We start from the raw sequence: 20,378 nt of genomic DNA on the forward strand, positions 1-20,378 counted from the left end.
ATGATAAACAAACATCATTCCCTCACCAAGGCCTTTGTTTTTGCTATTTCCTCACCTCAAAATGTTGTGATCTAGATCTCAACCTGAGATTTGAGTTCTCTTCATTCAAATCAAGCATCACTTCTTCACAAATCTCTAAACACTATATTGGCCTCCCTATAAACTCTCCCCTCTTCGGGGTGCCTGGGAGGCTCAGTCAGTTAAGCATCTGACTCTTGGTTTGGGCTCAGGTCATGATCTCATGGTCCATGGGTTCGAGCTCCACATAGAGCTCTGTGCTGACAGTGCACAGGTCTGCTTGGGATTCCCTCTCTCCCTCTCTCTGCCCTTCTCCCTCTTGCTCTGTCTCTCTCTCTCAAAATAAATAAACTTAAAAAAAAATTTAAACTTTCCCCTCTTTACTCTCCTAACATAATCCTGCTTTGTTTTCCTCTAGGCATTTATTACTATCTGAATTATCTTATTTGTTCACTAACTTATTTGTTATTTTTCCTCTCCTCCATGAAAGTCAAATGTTATTCACAGCTACATCCTCAGATTCCACAGCAGTGCCTGCAACGTAGGACACAACCAATAATGGTACTAAACAAATGACAGAAAATAAGTGCCAAAACCACCCTCAATCTATTATTTTGTCCTTTCTTTACATCCAAAATCTTAATTTCCATAAGATCCAATTCAATCTTCTTTCCCTCTAAGGAATATTTTGCAATTCTATTCTACAAAGATTTTTATTTTATGTCAATCTTATACCTAATGCTTATTTTACATATACACATGTATATATATGGCATATACTTATTTATACAGTATCATAAAAATTCTACTTGAGTGCTATTACTCTATTTTCACTATCAGACCACAGCTGATTGAGGTAGCACATCATTTAATTATTCTTTTTTAATCAACCATAGCACCTAAGAGGTACCATGTAGGTAGGCTGTATTCAGTCATTATTTGATAAATGGATAGTTTGTGGCAATGCTTTAAATATCAAGTATCTACATTTATCTAAGTAATTAAAATCCAAATTCTAGAGCTTCTAGATTAGATACAAATATATCAGAATTTTAAGTCTGAAACCATTTCATTGCATCATACAAAATATTACCGTCTAACATCAATATTATGGAATTTGATTAGGGTGTATATATAGTATTAAATACTTTCAAACGATAGGAAGCATACACATTTTTTCCCTTCATAATTTACAAAATGCTTTTAAATCACAGGCCGCCCATTTAGACACACAAATATGGTTTCCCCTTTCATTATGGGAAATATAAAAGTTATTTCACAAGATATCGGAATGAGTATTTTTTTTTTTTGCTTTCCTAAGGGACCAATTTTTTTTCTATCTATATGCGTATTTTACTAAATATACAAATTATACAATATTTAGTAACTGTAATTTAATCTATTAGTTATACAAACTATTATTTCTAATAAAGAAAAGATAAACTAAAGTTTTAATTATAATAAGCAGTCTCAAAACATTAGGTTCACTGTATAGTAGATTAAATCTCTAAATACAGAACACAAAATGATTCACATATTTTAATATTAAGAAGAAAAACTATGTATAATTTATACCTACAGTACAAGGAGAAAAAAATGCTTGTGTCAGCCTTAGGAAACAAACAGCCCCATCAAGTGACCAACTAGAAAAGATTCACGCTGGAGGCTCAATAAATAACGGTAATGATGACAACCATCTCCCATAACTACATTACAGCCCATTGTCCACATCTGATTATACGAGTCTAGACCTTGGGTAAGCACATACACACATTTTCACCAAGAGTTTTCCAATATTACTGCTCTGCTTCCTGAGCTTTCTGTGACCCCCATTAGCAGAAACTGTCAGATTTTCTCTACTAAACATCTTCACCACTGAAAGCAAAGTAGCTACTTTTCTGCACCCAAACAAGTGACAATATGGAAGCAATGCTCCTGAACTAACAATTCTTCTACATTTGTGATTTCTTCAGAATTAACTACAGAGAATAGTCACAAACCAAATGATGGGGGGGGGGGGGGCGGGGGGAACAGATTGTTTCCAACGTGTTCCTGAAGTGATATGACAACTCCCAAAATGTCACTCCTCAGACTGTTATCTGTGTTTATTAATATAGTCCTCATTCTTATACTGCAGAATTATTACCTAACTCTACATGTAACTGCATCCTTGCTCTCATCTCCCCTCACACACATACACACATACATGGCATATTTAATTCAATATCACAATCCTTAAATTGTTATCTCTTTACTCCTTTGTGAAGTACAGCACTTAGTAAACAACTTTGAGTAAGAGATGCAAAGGGTCTAACATAGAATACACAACCCTGAAGGCTTAGAAAGAAGAGACTGGTGACTAACAAAAGAAAATTTTTAAACAAAGTTTTCAAAACTCTTTAACAGGCCTCATACATATTTACAGAAAATCCAGACCATCTTCAGTTTATAACCAGCCCAGAACTAGCCTAATCCACTAGTAAAAGACAGTATCCTTTTTATCAGGTAGACTACAATGTATCCATATGTTTTTACAACCAGAATTGAAATAGCAAATGCCCCATAAAATAATTTCTCCCTGAAAGTATTTAGAACTCAGTAATTTAATACAAATTTCAATTTTAACGTAAATGTCATATCCTGACATCAACCTATTTTTCTAATAACCCCTAGTTGAGCGTTTTAAAAACGTAACTCATGGTAGTAGAAAGGCTAGAATGGAAGCAGAAGGACCAACGAGCAAGCTGGCATGTTCCAGATGATAGAAATTCTGAGTACTAGAAAAGAATTTATTCTCAAGAATATGTATATAAAGATACAAAGAAGACAGTTTTATGCAAAAAAGCAAAACAATGATGGAAAGAGCTCTGCTTATTCCCCATACAGAATCCACTTTAGGATTTCTCTGTTACAAAATATCTACCATCTATTTTCCTATAACTGCCTTTGTCTCTTCACTGCTAGTAGCATTTGCTTAGCATTCCATAGGAACTCATCCTTTTAGATTCCACTTTGACCACTTATTTAAAATTGCAACATCCTCTGCCCTACATTGCATCTATTCTTTCTCTACCTGTTTTATCCTACTCATTGCATTGATCACCCTCTGACATAATATAAACTTTATTTCTTTACTGTCAACCTACACTAATTAAAATATACTGCATGAGGGCAGGAATGTCTACTCTGTACACTGCTGAATCCCCGGATCCCAGAACATGGATCAGCACATGGTTGGTGTGCATATTTCTGAATGAAATGATTCTATCTTCATTTTATCATCATTTAACTCTTCTCAATGTTAAGCTTTCTTTCCTTTTTCTCCCACCCCTAATTTGTCTTTTTTCTATATTCATTTTCATTTAATACAGTAAGTGATTCCATTTATATAAACTGTTACAGTTTTAAAAATGCACACAGGGGCGCCTGGGTGGCGCAGTCGGTTAAGCGTCCGACTTCAGCCAGGTCACGATCTCGCGGTCTGTGAGTTCGAGCCCCGCGTCGGGCTCTGGGCTGATGGCTCAGAGCCTGGAGCCTGTCTCCGATTCTGTGTCTCCCTCTCTCTCTGCCCCTCCCCCATTCATGCTCTGTCTCTCTCTGTCCCAAAAATAAATAAACGTTGAAAAAAAAAATTTTTTTTTAATAAATAAATAAATAAATAAAATAAAAATGCACACAGCTATGAAACTTCTACACAAATGTACCACCCTTATCTAGAAGTCATATGCTTTGGCCTTGGTGAGAAAGGTTAAACAACAAATGCAGCACTTCCCAACACCTAAAGCCCTGTAACCTAGTGGAATTCAGCATTTCTAGAGGGTGGAAAGCACAGTTTAACTCAGCACCATGGTTTTATTTTAATCAGAACAAAAACAAGCCTGAAAAGTAACCATAGGAAACTGAGATCAAACTGGAAAATTAAAAGTGAAGTAATTGACTATTAAATTAAAAGTGAAAATAATTTGACTATCTTAAACCAAAACACATGAAGAAAAGAAAAACATCGTAATTAAGAGAATATTCTAATCCTCTTTGATAAGCCATTAAATTTTCACAAAATAATAAACATTAATTTAAATTAATTTAAATCATCTAATCTTTAAGAGGAGATAACAGCACATACCTCTTTCTAAACAACCCACACAAACTTCTATACAATTAGATCCAGGGTTAGAGTAAATAGAGATGAACATCTTCTCTCCACACATCTTTGAAACAATGACTTCTTACTCTACCCAAGCAATAAGATCACTTTCAAACAAATGTTTATAATAGTGTATTGAGTTTTTCTATAATATATCTTACAACATATATAATTTTTAAAATTTAACCAGGGAGCATATGGCTCTTTAAGAAACACTGCAGAGTTTCCAAGAGATAAACTCTACTTTAATTCAGATTTCATCTTTGGTTGTTTCAGAGACTGTATCCTAGCCACACTATTTACATAAGTGTAACAAATATCTTTGTCTTTTACCACAATATACCCCAGGAAGGTCAGAGTAAAATGTGTTTTACTCTTGCTCTCCCTCCATACCTTCCTTTTCCCTCTTCACCTTCCCTTTCATTCATTCTTTTTTTCATTTATTCCACAGGCATTTATTTAAAAATCTATGATACTCAGAATGAAGGGAAATGCTGGTATGAATAAATGAATGCTCAGAAAGCCGAAGTGCAATCTAAGCAGCTGAATTTTGAAGAGACAGACAAGTGTATCAGTACTAGAAACATTATGTCTTTTATGAGGGCTATTTACATATCAGGATACAAGTCTGAATTATTGCTGTAATAAGCAGATACTGACTATCCCCAGAGAATAATTAAACAATGTGCCCAACAGGATGTGGGATAATCTGCCCTTTATTGTGCTTTTCAAGGATGAAGAAAAGAGTCAAGCAGCAGGTTTAAGAGAAAAATAGTAGAAGGCTATGGAAGTTCTCAAAGTATATTTTTCGCAAACTAAATCCAATATTATGATTATAGTCATTTTATACTTAATCATATATTAAAAAATTATCAAAATCAAGATTAGAATTCATATCTTAAATATTTTTACCATAAAAAAACTTTTTAACAAATATTCTGCCTTTAAACCAGCTTTCACAGTCTATTACGTTTCCTTTTACTAGCAAAAGTTTTTAACAGTGGATCAGCCAATGAAATTGTATCTGTTTTTTCCTTTGAAATACAAATAAAGAGAAAAGTTAAGAAGTTACATAACAAGAAAGATAGGAAACTTCATAACATTCCTTTGCATTTTAAGCTATTAAAATTTTACTTATAAGGAATATTTGCACTAGGTTTTAATAATTCCAGACTATAAGAAAACAGGGCCACCTAAATATGTAAAATATGCAGGATAATCAATATTTATCCAATGCATTGTTCCTTCTAACACAAGTTAAACAAATGAAGTTATAAGACTGAAATGCTCAAGAGCAGCTGCCATAATCACAGTTTGCCTAGAACATCAGGAGCTTAAAATCCTCTAAAAAACAGGAGCTGAATGGATGGCAAGCACGCTTGCAGGAAGAAAAAGAGCTACCTAACAGCCTGATCTATTTCTGCTGGCAAAATTAACACCCATATTGAGATACTAAAGTTTTAGGAAGAGATAACAACAAAGCTAATGAAGAACAGAAAGAATTTTTTAAAAAAAAGGCAAAATATGAAATCTAAACCTCTTTAAATGAGAAACGACTTTCAAGATTCATTGACAAAGAATTTAATTTTAAAATTTAGGTAACAGTTCTTTCGAATCAGTGTAATTAAATTCATTTTTCAATTAAATGCAATATTAAGGTGAAGGAAAAAGTACTATAAAACAAAATCAAGTATACCAGTAAATTAACTGATGCCCAATATACATAATAATGTGGCCTACCACGCATGGATTTAGTACAACAATGACCTTCATATCTCATTAAGAAGGTCAAAGGCAATGGTGACAAGTGACTTTCCTATTTCCTATTAATGCTGGGCCAGAGCATCACAGAACATTCTAAAAGAAGCCTCTAATATTCTTTAAAGAATTTAAAACCGTTAAAAAAAAAAAAAAAAACTTGTACCTTTCAGGAAAAATAGAACTCTTAGATAAATTACTTGCACATTTAAAAAGTAAACAGAGTTGACAGTGATGACAACAATGATACAAACATTCATTAACAAAACTATGATTCAGGAATAGCATGTTCTTGCTCACTAAATGTAGAAAATTAACTTTTTAACTCAAATCTTGTTTCATATGTATATGTATTTTCTTTTAATATTGGTAAAAAAAAACATCAAGGGAATTATCAATTATGTTAATGATTACGGATTATTTTACTTCTATAAATAAATTTGTTTAAAATGCATTGCTGTTTACATAAAAAATACCAATAAGTGAAATCAAAACTATCAAAACAATGTATTTACAGAGAAAGTACTCTATCAATTAAATAGGTAAGTTTAGAGAAACATTTCTACTAAACAACAATTACTTATGTCTGACCTAGGTAATTGATTTGCTAATGATAACCATCAAGTCCAATAAACCTTATGCTGTAGTCTCAGTCTGTAAAGGTCTCCATGTTATTTACACTAATAAAACATTAATCAAGGACCAAATTTATAGCAGCTACTCTATAAATGAGGTCAAGGTAGGTCAGACTTACATAATAAGAAAAAAAAAAAAAAAAAAAAAAAGGTTGGTCTCTGCAGTGAAAAGAAAAACCCTTATTACTTATTCTTTCTGCCCCTGGGTTTAAGTCCAGTAGCTAAATGCTGAAAACTACTTCATGAACACATCCATAGCCATGTTAATTCATGTAACCTCAATGTATTGAATATTTATAAAAGAAAAGCTAAACTCACTGATTTAGAAAAATTAATCCCTGAATTGTTCCTTTAAAATATATTCTACTTTCTAAAGATATAATAAAAACTTCTAATGCTAGCTCCACTATTTCACAACGAATGTTAGTTTTCTTTCCAGCAGGATTTATTTCTAACATTCAAGGCAAAGGCTAAGTACTTTCTATAGGCTGAGTAATGAAGTAAAAAAGACAGTTTCTAAGCAAAGGAGATAACAAATCCAGAGTAAGCTAGGCATAGGTAAGAAATCTAAAAAGGGCATTATAAAACCTATGACTATAATTTATATAAAAATGATTAAGTTATCCAAATAACTGTATCCCAATACAAATCAGCTATTCTGGATAAGGAAATTTCAGAATAATATAAAAGAATTAATTTCTTCACAAAATATAGAAGCTTTTTAACACAAAATGTTTTATATATACATGTATTTTCTTTTCTCTTAGTAAAAATTCTCAAAGAACTATAACTTGACTACTATAAAGATTATCTGTATAAAATGAATTTACATTTAAGAAGTAATGTTTAAAAAATGTTGTTTACATGAAAAATATCAATAATTGAAATCAAAACTATATAAATGTTATGCAGAGGAAATATCTTAACAATTAAACACAAATATTTACTGAATTTGTCAAGTACTTCTCTAAGAGCCAGAAATATACCCATAAACAAGAGATAGGTGGACTGCCCTCACAGAATATACATCTTACAAAAGGAGACAGATGATGAAAACAAACATGGGAGAATAAGAGATATGGGGTGGGGGGAGTTATAAGAAATGAGTAAAGTAACCTGGATAATAGGTTTCAGGGAAGACTTCTCTGAGCAGGTAACACCTGAACTGGGACTCAAAGGAGAAAGAAACAGATATGTAAAGATCAGGGAAGGTATCTTATAGCTCTGATGGAATAAAGAGGCCAACAAATCCACACTCAGAAAAACAAGTAAAGAACAAGAGAATACCAGTTATTTTAGGGTTCTAAAAATTGCCCAAAAGCAAACAACAAAATCTATAATAATTTTATTCAAAAAAATATGCTAAATGTTGAGCGAGAACAAATGGAATCTGTGGTGACCTTTTCAGAGAATGTCCCAACCAAATACCATAGATGTAGTAGTTCTACAAGGCTGTGGTTGCTTATAGAAACCAAAAACTTCACTGCCATATATCACCGAGACTCACTTTGGAGAGCAGTTCAAAAAATGCATGCTAAACTGAAAATATGAAAAAAGCCTATACAGCTCTTCTAGAATGAGATTACATTTGCAGTTAAGGTGAGCAGGAGACCAGAGAACAAATAGAAATTGAAGGAGATCCTGAAAATAAAAACAGATATGGCTATATATTGTATGTACATTAGGGAGCTTCATAATAATTTCACACAATCCATGGTTATCAGGGCCCCTAAACACACATACATCACACAGGCTTGAAAAAGATTGATGCAAAGTAGAAGTGAGGAACAGAGATGAAAATGATCCCCAATTTTAATGTGCTCATCAAACCAAACACAGATAAACTAGCAATACATTGTCAAAGGTTTCAGCAAGACTTCTGACCAATCATTTACTGACCTCTACTCTGGAGAAACAGGGGTGACCCTTAAAAAGATCAAAATCAAAATAGGAATTTTGGAAAAGCTAAGCAGCAACATTAATAGCATCATACAATGAGAGAGAAGTTCAGCAAATTAACCCCAAAGGAGTAACTTTTAAAAGCTGGTTCAATATTTCAAAATCAATTAATATGATCTATCACACATCAATAAGCTAAAAAGAAAAATCACATCACCATACCGATAAATGCAGAAAAGGCATTTGACAAAATCCAACGCCCATTCATGATAAACACTCAATAAACTAAGAGAAAGTCCTCAACGTGATAAAGAAGATCTACAAAAAACAACAAAACCCAAAACAAACAAACAAACAAAAACAACCTACCTCTAGCAAAATATTGAATGGTGAGAAATGAGCCTCTCTTACTAAGTTCACTAAAAGTCAAGAATATCCCCTCTTAACCACTCTTTTCAACCTCATGTAGAAGTTCTAGCTAAAGCAGTAAGATACAAAAAGGAAATGAAAGGTAGACAGAAGGGGAAGAAAGACATTAAGAATGTCTTTGTTCACAGATGATATGATTATCCAAAACAACAGACTAAAGAAAAAGTCCTAGAACTAATAAGCAATTATTTCAGGTTGCAGGATACAAGATTAATATAAAGAAGTCAACTGCTGTTTTATATGCCAGCAATGAACAAGTGGAATTTAAAAATGAAAACACAATGCCATTTACATTAGCACCCTAAAAAGTGAAACATTTAGGTATAAATCTAACAAAATATGTGTAAATCTATATGAGGAAAACTACAAAACTCAGATTAACAAAATCAAAGAATTAAATAAATGGAGAAATATTCCATGTTCATAGATAGGAAGACTCAATATTGACAAACTGTCAGTTCATCCCATCTTGGTCTATAAATTCAATGAAACCCAAGTAAAAATTCCAGAAAATTATTATACAGATACCAAAAATTGATTTTGCAATTTATATGGGAAGGCAAAAGGCCTAGAATAATCAACGCAATATTGAAGGAGAAGTTGGAGGACTTATGCTACCCAACTTCAAAACCTACTATAAAGGTACAGTCATCAACACAATGTGGTACTGGCGAAAAAAGAGACAAATATACCAAGGAAAAAGATAGAAAGCTTCTATGAGGAATCTAAGAGTCAAATTTGCAACCCTGCCACCCTGCAAGCGATTCTACACAATAGCATCATAGATACTGGATTATTGTTATCAACAACATGATTCCTATTTAACCTAAATTCAAGAGACTTCTAAGAAAATTTTATAGCCAATCTCAATCATATTAATCTTTCATTAATTGAACTTTGTTTAGCCACAATTGGCAAATTCACCAAATGTGACCTTCAATCATGACTTTACTCAGCCACAGAAAGCCCTACACCCATCTCCGCCCTACTTCATCTAAGTACAATAGTCATAGCAGGTATCTTCCTACTAATCACTTCATCCACTAATAGAAGTCAATAAAACCATTTAAACTATAATGCTCTGCCTAGGAGCTATCACTACACTCTTTACATAAATCTACGCTCTTATCCAAAATGATATTTAAATGATTGTCACTTTCTCCACCTCCAGCCAATTGGGCTTAATAACAGTAACAACAGGTAGTAATCAACCAAATTAAGCCTTTCTCCAAATTTGCACACAGCATTCTTCAAAACCATTCTACTTATGTATTCTAATCCATTACTCAAAATCTAAATGATGAACAAAATATCCAAAAATAGGTGGTTTCTTTAAAGCACTACCCTTATTCACAACCTCACTCATCCCTGGAAACTTAGCAGTAACAGCAGGAATGGTATTCCTCAATGTTAATTTCTCAAAGACTTAATTATCAAAACCACCAACATGTTGCAGAATGGTGGTTACCATGGGCTGAGGTAGGGGTATTCATCTATAAATATTCATCTATAAACTATAAAGTTTCAGTTATACAAGATAAATAAATCCTAGAGATTTGTATAGCAGAGTATCTATAGTTAATAATATAGCATTATACACCTAAAAATTTGCTGAGAGTAGACCTTATATTGTCTTCTAATAATTAAAAATATAATAATAATAATAGTAATGATAAAAATAATAAAATGTGGCTCATACTGATGAACCAACAGTCAACAGAATCTCTACTCTGAGTAGGATCAGCTGTTGGATTTAGCAGACAAATACTTCAAGGTAACTATCATAAATATGTTCCAAAGAATTTAAAGCATTCATACTTTGAAAATAAAAGGAAAATGTGATGAAAATGATGACACAAATAATGAATATAAATAATTAGAACCTACTAAAGACACCCAGATGGAAATTTTGTTGTATAAAAAGAAAATAATCAAAAAGACAAATTCCAAGGGGACTCTGAGACAGCAGAAGAAGGAATGAGTGAACTTAGAGACACGACAACAACATAAACCAATTGAACAAGAGAAAGAAAAAAAGATTAAAAACAACTTAACGGTGTCTATAGGATATCAAGAATACCAACATATGTGTAATGGGAGTCGAGAAAAAGAGCCAAGATAAGCACAGAAAAAAATATAGTTAGAAATAATGACTGAAAGCTTTCCAATTTTTATGAAACACATTGACACACTAGATGCTCAATGAACTCCAAACAACATAAACACAAAGCACTGCAAAGTATATCAGGTTTTACTCTACTTGTAAGCTAACAGTTTCGTGGATGCTGAGAGAAGACACAAAATATCTGAATCAGAGACAAATGATATTCTATTACCCTCAGCAACAGCAGGAGCCAGAGTATCAGCACTTGTGCTAGTATTTCTAAGCCCCAGTTCCTACACAATGACACAAGTCCAAGAGATACAGAATACAGCATGTTACATAAGAGGAACCCTGAGCTCTTGAATCTTTTTTGATGACCAGTAGGCCAGGTGACTTTTGTCTAAAGGGAGATATTATTACTATTATAGTAGACAGTAAACAACCCTGCTCCTCTTTGCTCCAGATGGAGACACTACTTCTATATTCCAGGGTTTGGTTCTACATAAACATTTTTAAAATAACAGCACAGAAAAAAAGCATCTGGTTCTTCTACTTCCAAGACATGCAAAAATGTAAGAGATCAATAGAGAATTATCTTTCTACAAACACAAAGAGATCCTTGACTAGACATGTCTTATTCAAAGTGTTGTAAAACAAAGGTAAATAAGAAGGTGGAAAAGGCTAGAAAAAAAAGGATTCATCACACAGAAGAGAACAACAATAGAATTAAAGGCTGACTTCAAATCAGAAAACCTGGAAGCCATGTAACATATTCAAAGTACTTTAAAAAATCAAACAAGAAGTTCATATGCAGCAAAACTATCTTTCAAAAATGAAAATACTTTGGCAAAAAAAGTTTAGTAGTTTTGCAAAAAATTAAGTATAGACTTAGCATATGACCCAACAATTCTACTATTAGGTATATACACAAAAGAAGTAAATATTTAAGTCCACATAAACACTTATAAATACTTATGGCATTATTATTCACAACTGCAAAAAAAGTGGGAACATCCAAAATGTCAATTCAATAGATCAATGAAGTGTGATATATCCATAAAATATTATTCAGCAATAAAAAAGGAATTCAGTTCTGACTCATGCTGTAACAGAAGAATCTTGCAAATATGTAAAGTGAAAGACACTGGCCACAAAAGACCATATACATTGTATGATTGCATTTTTATGCCATGTTCAAAACAAGAAAACCTATAAAACAAAAGTGATTGCCTAGGACTAGGGGAAGGGAAAAATAGAGGGTGACTGATAATGTGAACAAATTTTCTTTTGGGGGTGATGAAAATGGTCTAAAGTTAGATTATGGTGATGGTTGCATAAATCCGAATATACTAAACACGATCCAAATTATACACTTTAGAGAGGTGATCTGTATGGTATGTGAAATACCCACATATGTCAGGGTTTGTAAGGTATATAATAATATATATGACAATACAACCATAAATAATGGGGCTAGAAAGAGAATTCTATTAGGGCAAATTTTCCATACTTTACTGAAACTAAGTTACTATGAATTGGAAAAAGGTTGTGCTAAACACATCAAGTAATCCTTAGACCTACCAATAAGAAAAAATTTTAAATACAACAAAAAATAAGAATTACACATAAAAAAAGACATTATATATACATATATATGTATATATATATACACGTAACGTATAGCAAATGACTAGTGCAAATCCAAACACTTTAATAATTAAATCAAATATGAAATCACTAAACACAAGTAGGGAGTAAGATAAAAGAGCATGACATAACACTATGTTGCCTACAAAACAGACAATTCAAACAGATTGAAAGTAAAAGCATAAAAAGGTATGACGCAAAGAGTAATCATAAAAAAAATAGAGTAGATGTACTAATATCATTTAAAAACAGACCTGAAGTCAGGAAATATTACTAAAAATAAAGAATGATGTATCATAATGAAAAAAGTCAATTAAGAGGAAAATATAACAAATACATAGGAACATAACAACAGAGACCTGAAGTACATGAAGTAAAAATTGACAGAACTAGAAGAAACTGTAGTTGGAGATTTCAGTACTTTAAAATCTTAATAATTACTAGAACCAGAAAGTGAGTAAGACAGGTTTGTTTGAAGACCTGAGGTTTGAAAGATACCATCAACCAACTTAACCTAAGTGGTATTTACAGAACATTCCATGCAATAATAGAATATATATGGGGCGCCTGGGTGGCTCAGTCGGTTGAGCATCCGACTTCAGCTTAGGTCACGGTCTCGCTTTCTGTGAGTTCGAGCCCCGCGTCGGGCTCGGGGCTGATGGCTCGGAGCCTGGAGCCTGCTTCTGATTCTGTGTCTCCCTCTCTCTCTGCCCCTCCCCCGTTCATGCTCTGTCTCTCTCTCTGTCTCAAAAATAAATAAACATTAAAAAAAAATTTTTTTAAAAGAATATATATTATTTTCCAGTATCTGTGGGACATTCTCCAGAAAGACCATGAGCTAGGCAATAAAAAGAGTCTCAATAAATTTAAAAGAACTTAAATCAGTAAAAGGAATTCTCAAATCACAATGGAACTAAATTAGAAATCAAAATGGAAAGAGAATTAGGAAACCCCAAATACTTGGATATTAACACAAAATAACCAATGAGTCAAATTAGAAACACAAAAAGTATTTTGAGCTCAAAGAAAATTTACAAAAGCATCTGAAAATGTATGGAATAAAGCTAAAAATATGCTGTGTTAGAAATGTACAGCTGCAAACACCCATAATGGAAAAGGAGGAATGTATCAAATCAATAAGCTTCCACCTTAAAAAACTAGAAAAAAAAGAGTAAACAAAACCTAAGCAACAAAGGATGGAAATAACAAAACACCAACAGAAATAAATGAAATAGAAATAGAGAAAAGAGGAAAAATATCAATTTAAAAAACTGTGGTTCTTTGGGAGAAATAATAAAAACACCAACAGAAATAAATAAAATAGATTTCGGGAAAGATGGCGGCGTAGGAGGACGCTGGGCTCACCGCGTCCTGCTGATCACTTAGATTCCACCTACACCTGCCTAAATAACCCAGAAAACCGCCAGAAGACTAGCAGAACGGAGTCTCCGGAGCCAAGCGCAGATGAGAGGCCCACGGAAGAGGGTAGGAAGGCAGGAGAGGCGGAGCGCGCTCCACAGACTGGCAGGAGGGAGCCGGGGCGGAGGGGCGGCCCACCGGCCAAGCAGAGCCCCGAGTCTGGCTTGCAAAAGCTGAGGGGCCAGATGGAGTGTGTTCTGACAGCAAGCGGGACTTAGCATCTGGGAGGTCATACCTTAACAGCTCTGCTCGAAAGCTGAAAGGCTGGAGGACAAAGGGAGGGAGAGTTGCTGAGCCCCGGGGCAGGATGACAGAGCTCAGTTTGGTGAGGAACAAAGGCGCTCACCAGCGCCATCTCCCTCGCCCATCCCCCAGCCAAAATCCCAAAGGGAACCAGTTCCTGCCTGGGAACTTGCTTGCAGTGCGCAAACACCCAAAGCTGTGCTTCTGCGGAGCCACCCTTCCAGGCAGCGGGTCTGACTCCCTCCCGCTGCCACAGGGCCCCTCCTGAAGCAGATCACGGAAGGATAATCCAGCTAAGCCTGCCTCTCCCACACCATGCACCTTGCCTATCCACCCCATCTAATAAGCCAGATCCACAGCACCACAAGCCTGGCAGTGTGCAAGTAGCCCAGACGGGCCACGCCACCCCACAGTGAATCCTGCCCTTAAGAGAGGGGAAGAGAAGGTACACACCAGTCTGACTGTGGCCCCAGCGGTGGGCAGGGGGCAGACATCAGATCTGACTGCGGCCCCACCCACCAAAGAAAGTTATTCAAGACAGCACAGGGGAAGTGCCCTGCAGGTCCACACCACTCCAGGGACTATCCAAAATGACCAAACGGAAGAATTCCCCTCAAAAGAATCTCCAGGAAATAACAACAGCTAACGAACTAATCAAAAAGGATTTAAACAATATAACAGAAAGTGAATTTAGAATAAGAGTCATAAAATTAATCACTGGGCTTGACAACAGTATAGAGGACACCAGAGAATCTATTGCTAACATAGATCAAGGGACTAAGGAATAGTCAGGAGCTAAAAAACGCTATAAACGAGCTGCAAAATAAAATGGAAACGACCACGGCTTGTATTGAAGAGGCAGAGGAGAGAATAGGTGAACTAGAAGATAAAATTATGGAAAAAGAGGAAGCTGAGAAAAAAAGAGATAAAAAAATCCAGGAGTATGAGGGGAAAATTAGAGAACTAAGTGATGTACTAAAGAGAAATAATATATGCATAATTCGTATTCCAGAGGAGGAAGAGAGAGGGAAAGGTGCTGAAGGTATACTTGAAGAAATACTGAGAACTTCCCTGAACTGGGGAAGGAAAAAGGCACTGAAATCCAAGAGGCACAGAGAACTCCCTTCAGACATAACTTGAATCGATCTTCTGCACAACATATCATAGTGAAACTGGCAAAATACAAGGATAAAGAGAAAATTCTGAAAGCAGCTAGGGATAAACAGACCGTAACATACAAAGGGAGACCTATAAGACTCGTGACAGATCTCTCTTCTGAAACTTGGCAGGCCAGAAAGGAATGGCAGGAGATCTTCAATGTGATGAACAGAAACAATATGCAGCCAAGAATCCTTTATCCAGCAAGTCTGTCATTTAGAATAGAAAGAGAGATAAAGATCTTCTCAAACAAACAAAAACTGAAGGAATTCGTCACCACTAAACCAGCCCTACAAAGATTCTAAGGGGGCTCTTGTGAGACAAAGTACCAGAGACATCGCTACAAGCATAAAACATACAGACATCACAATGACGGTAAACCCATATCTTTCTATAATAACACTGAATGTAAATGGAATAAATGCGCGAAACAAAAGACATAGGGTATCAGAATGGATAAAAAAACAAGACCCATCTATTTGCTGTCTACAAGAGACTCATTTTAGACCTGAGGACACCTTCAGATTGAGAGTGAGGGGATGGAGAACTATTTATCATGCCACTGGAAGTCAAAAGAAAGCTGGAGTAGCCATACTTATATCAGACAAACTAGACTTTATATTAAAGGCTGTAACAAGAGATGAAGAAGGGCATTATATAAGAATTACAGGGTCTATCTATCAGGAAGAGCTAACAATTATAAATGTCTATGGGCCGAATACGGGAGGCCCCAAATATATAAAACAATTACTCATAAACATAAGCAACCTTATTGATAAGAATGTGGTAATTGCAGGGGACTTTAATACTCCACTTACAGCAATGGATAGATCATCTAGACACACGGTCAATAAAGAAACAAGGGTCCTGAATCATACACTGGATCAGATGGACTTGACAGCTATATTTAGAACTCTGCATCCCAAAGCAACAGAATATACTTTCTTCTCGAGTGCACATGGAACATTCTCCAAGATAGATCACATACTGGGTCACAAAACAGCCCTTCATAAGTATACAAGAATTGAAATCATACCATGCATACTTTCAGACCACAATGCTATGAAGCTTGAAATCAACCACAGGAAAAAGTCTGGAAAACCTCCAAAAGCATGGAGGTTAAAGAACACCCTACTAAAGAATGAGTGGGTCAAGCAGGCAATTAGAGAAGAAATTTAAAAATATATGGAAACAAACGAAAATGAAAATACAACAATCCAAACGCTTTGGGATGCAGCGAAGGCAGTCCTGAGAGGAAAATACATTGCAATCCAGGCCTATCTCAAGAAACAAGAAAAATTCCAAAGACAAAAATCTAACAGCACACCTAAAGGAAATAGAAGCAGCACAGAAAGGACAGCCTAAACCCAGCAGAAGAAGAGATAATAAAGATCAGAGCAGAAATAAACAATATAGAATCTAAAAAACTGTGAAGCAGGGGCGCCTGGGTGGCGCAGTCGGTTAAGCGTCCGACTTCAGCCAGGTCACGATCTCGCAGTCCATGAGTCCGAGCCCCGCGTCAGGCTCTGGGCTGATGGCTCGGAGCCTGGAGCCTGTTTCCGATTCTGTGTCTCCCTCTCTCTCTGCCCCTCCCCCGTTCATGCTCTGTCTCTCTCTGTCCCAAAAATAAATAAAAACGTTGAAAAAAGAAAAAAAAAACTGAGAACAAACTGAGGGTTGATGGGGGGTGGAAGGGAGGGTAGGGTGGGTGATGGGTATTGAGGAGGGCACCTTTTGGGATGAGCACTAGGTGTTGTATGGAAACCAATTTGACAATAAATTTCATATATTGAAAAAAAAAAGATATTTTATATAAGCCTCACGGTAACCACAAAGCAAAAAACCTACAGCAGTTACATAAAATAACATATAAGAAAAATCAAAGCATACAGATACCAAAGACATCAACAGAGGAAAAAAGAGAGTAGGGTAAGAAACAAGGAACAATAGATCTACCAAACCACCAAAAACAAACAAACAAAAACAAAAAATAAAAACAAACAGCAACAAAACAAATAACAAAATGGCATTGGTAAAATGGTAAGACCTTACCTAGTAGTAAGTGCTCTAAACATAAACAGATTTAATTAGATTTAAATGTAATTAATTAGATTTAATCAAAAGACATAACAAGGGGGCACCTGGGTGGCTCAGTCAGTTCAGTGTCTGACTTCAGCTCAGATCATGATCTCCCAGTTCATGGGTTCAAGCCCCACATCGGGCTCTGTGCTGACAGCTCAGAGCCTAGAGATTCAGATTCTGTGTTTCCTCTCTCTCTCCCACTTATGCTCTGTCTCTCTCCATCTCTCAAAAATGAATAAAGATTAAAAAAGTTTTTTTAATTAAAAAAGACATGGCATAAAAGACATACAGAGAGTGTAAAGGGATAAAAGCAATCCCTTTAATAAAATAGAAATCAAAAAATAAATAAAAACAGGGTGGTTATATTAGACACAACAGAATTTTTAAAAAATTGGTAAAAGGGACAAAAGTGGTCATTATATAATGATAAAGGAGTCAATCCATCAAAAAGACTTAAATTATAAATATCTATGTGCCCAATATCATAGCACCTAAATATATAAAGCAAAAACGCAGATAAAAAGGAGAAATAAAGAGTAATACAATAATAGCTGGGGAGATTAATACCCCACTCTCAACAGATGAATTATCTAAACAAAGAATCATTAAGGAAACAGCCAATCGGAACACTATAGTCCAAATGGACCTAAAAGACACATTCAGAACATTCTGACAACCGCAGGATACACATTCTTCTCAAGCACATTAGGAATATCTTCAAAGAGAGACCACATATTGGACAAGGAAATGGTTTAGCCTGTCCAAGAAGACTGAAATTATACCAAATATCTTTTCTCACCACAAGAGAATAAAACTAGAACTCGGTAACAAGAGGGAAACTGGAAAATTCAAAAACACATGAAAATAAAACTTCACTTTTATGAACAACCAATGAATCAAAGAAGAAATTATAGGGGAAATTTAAACGTTTGAGACAAATGAAATGGAAACAAAACACATCAGAACTTAGGAGATACAGCAAAAGAAGTTCCAAGAGGGAAGTTCCTAACAACAAATTCCTAAGAAAGATCTCAAACAACCTAACTCAACACCTTAAAGAACTAAAACAAGAACACATCAAGTACAAGGTTGACAGAAGAAAGGAAATAAAAATTGGAGTGGAAATAAATAGAAAAAAAACTAGAGAGATTAACCAAACTAAGAGTCGGTTCTTTGAAAAGATAAAACAAGATTGGCAAACACTTAGCTAGACTAACCAAGGTAAAAAAGATGAACACAGATCAAAAAAACTAAATGTAAATGAAAAAGGGGGACAGTGCAAATGATACCACAGAAATATATGAGATCAAAATGCCAACAAATGAGACAACCCAGAAGAAATGGAAAAATTTGTAGAAACATACAACTTATAAAGAATGAATCAAGAAGAAATAAATACGATTGAAGCAATTACTAGTAAGGAGATTGAATCAATAATCAAATATCTCCCAATAATGAAAAGCCTAAGACCATATGGCTTTCACAGGTGAATTTTACCATACATTTAAAGAAGAAGTAACTCCAGTACTTTCAAACTTTTCCCAAACAATCAAGAGGAGAGAATACTCCCAAATTCATTTTACAGCACCAGCAAATCCTCATACCAAAACTAGGAAAAGATAATACTAAAAAATTATAACAAAATATCCCTGATGAATACAGATGCAAGAGTTCTCAATAAAATAAAAGCAAACTGAATCCAGCAGCACATTAAAAGAACCACTCACGATGATCAAGTAGGATTTATCCCAGGATGCAATGATGGGTCAACATATGAAAATCAATCAATGTAACATATCACATTAACAGAATGAAAGAAAAAATAATATTATAATCTCAATAGATGTATAAAAGGCATCTGACAAAATTCAACATCCATTTGTGATTAAAAATTCTTAACTAATTAGACACAGAAGGAAGATATCTCAACTTAACAAAGCCCTTATATATCACAAACCCAGAGTTAACATCAGACACAATGGTGAAGAATGAAAGCTTTTCCTTTAAGACTTGGAACAAGACAGGGGCGCCTGGGTGGCGCAGTCGGTTAAGCGTCCGACTTCAGCCAGGTCACGATCTCGCGGTCCGCGAGTTCGAGCCCCGCGTCAGGCTCTGGGCTGATGGCTCGGAGCCTGGAGCCTGTTTCCGATTCTGTGTCTCCCTCTCTCTCTGCCCCTCCCCCGTTCATGCTCTGTCTCTGTCTGTCCCATAAATAAATAAAAACGTTGAAAAAAAAAAAAAAAATTTAAAAAAAAAGACTTGGAACAAGACAAAGCTGCTCCTATTAAACATAGGAAAGGAAAACTCTAGGGGTGCCTGGCTGCCTCTTGATCTTGGGGTCATGAGTTCAAGCTCCACATTGGGCACAGAGCTTACTTAAAAAAAAAAAAAAAAAAAAAAAAAAAAATATATATATATATATATATATATATATATATATATAACATTAAAAATTCATTAAAAATAATAAAAGCTTTTAAAAAACTGAAAATTCTAGGGGTGCCTGGATGGCTTAGTCGGTTAAGTGTTCGACTTCAGCTCAGGTCATGATCTCACTGCTTGTGGGCTTGAGCCTTGAGTCAGTTTCTATTCTGACAGGCCAGAGCCTGAAGCCTGCTTCCGATTCTGTGTCTCCTCCTTTCTCTGTCCCTCTCCTGCTAATGCTCTCTCTCTCTCTCTCTCTCTCTCAAAAACAAATAAACTTTTAAAAAAATGTTTTAAATGCCTAAAAATTCTAGCTAGAGCAATCAGGCAAGAAAAAAATAAAAGTATCAATTAAAAATGAAAAAGTAAAATTGTCTCTATTTGCGGATAACATGGTTTATATATAGAAAATCCTACA

The 20,378-nt window shown here is 35.0% G+C and overlaps 1 protein-coding gene across 5 annotated transcripts in view; it reads right to left on the minus strand.

Moving 5' to 3' along the window:
- The window catches only part of LRBA (LPS responsive beige-like anchor protein), a 577,381-nt gene that overhangs the window by 483,815 nt on the left and 73,188 nt on the right, over positions 1-20,378 (minus strand). The gene's annotated exons all lie outside the window — the stretch shown is intronic.

This window comes from Puma concolor, chromosome B1, assembly GCF_028749965.1.
Source record: "Puma concolor isolate L17-30 chromosome B1, mPumCon1.1.hap2, whole genome shotgun sequence".
Lineage (NCBI taxonomy): Eukaryota > Metazoa > Chordata > Mammalia > Carnivora > Felidae > Puma > Puma concolor.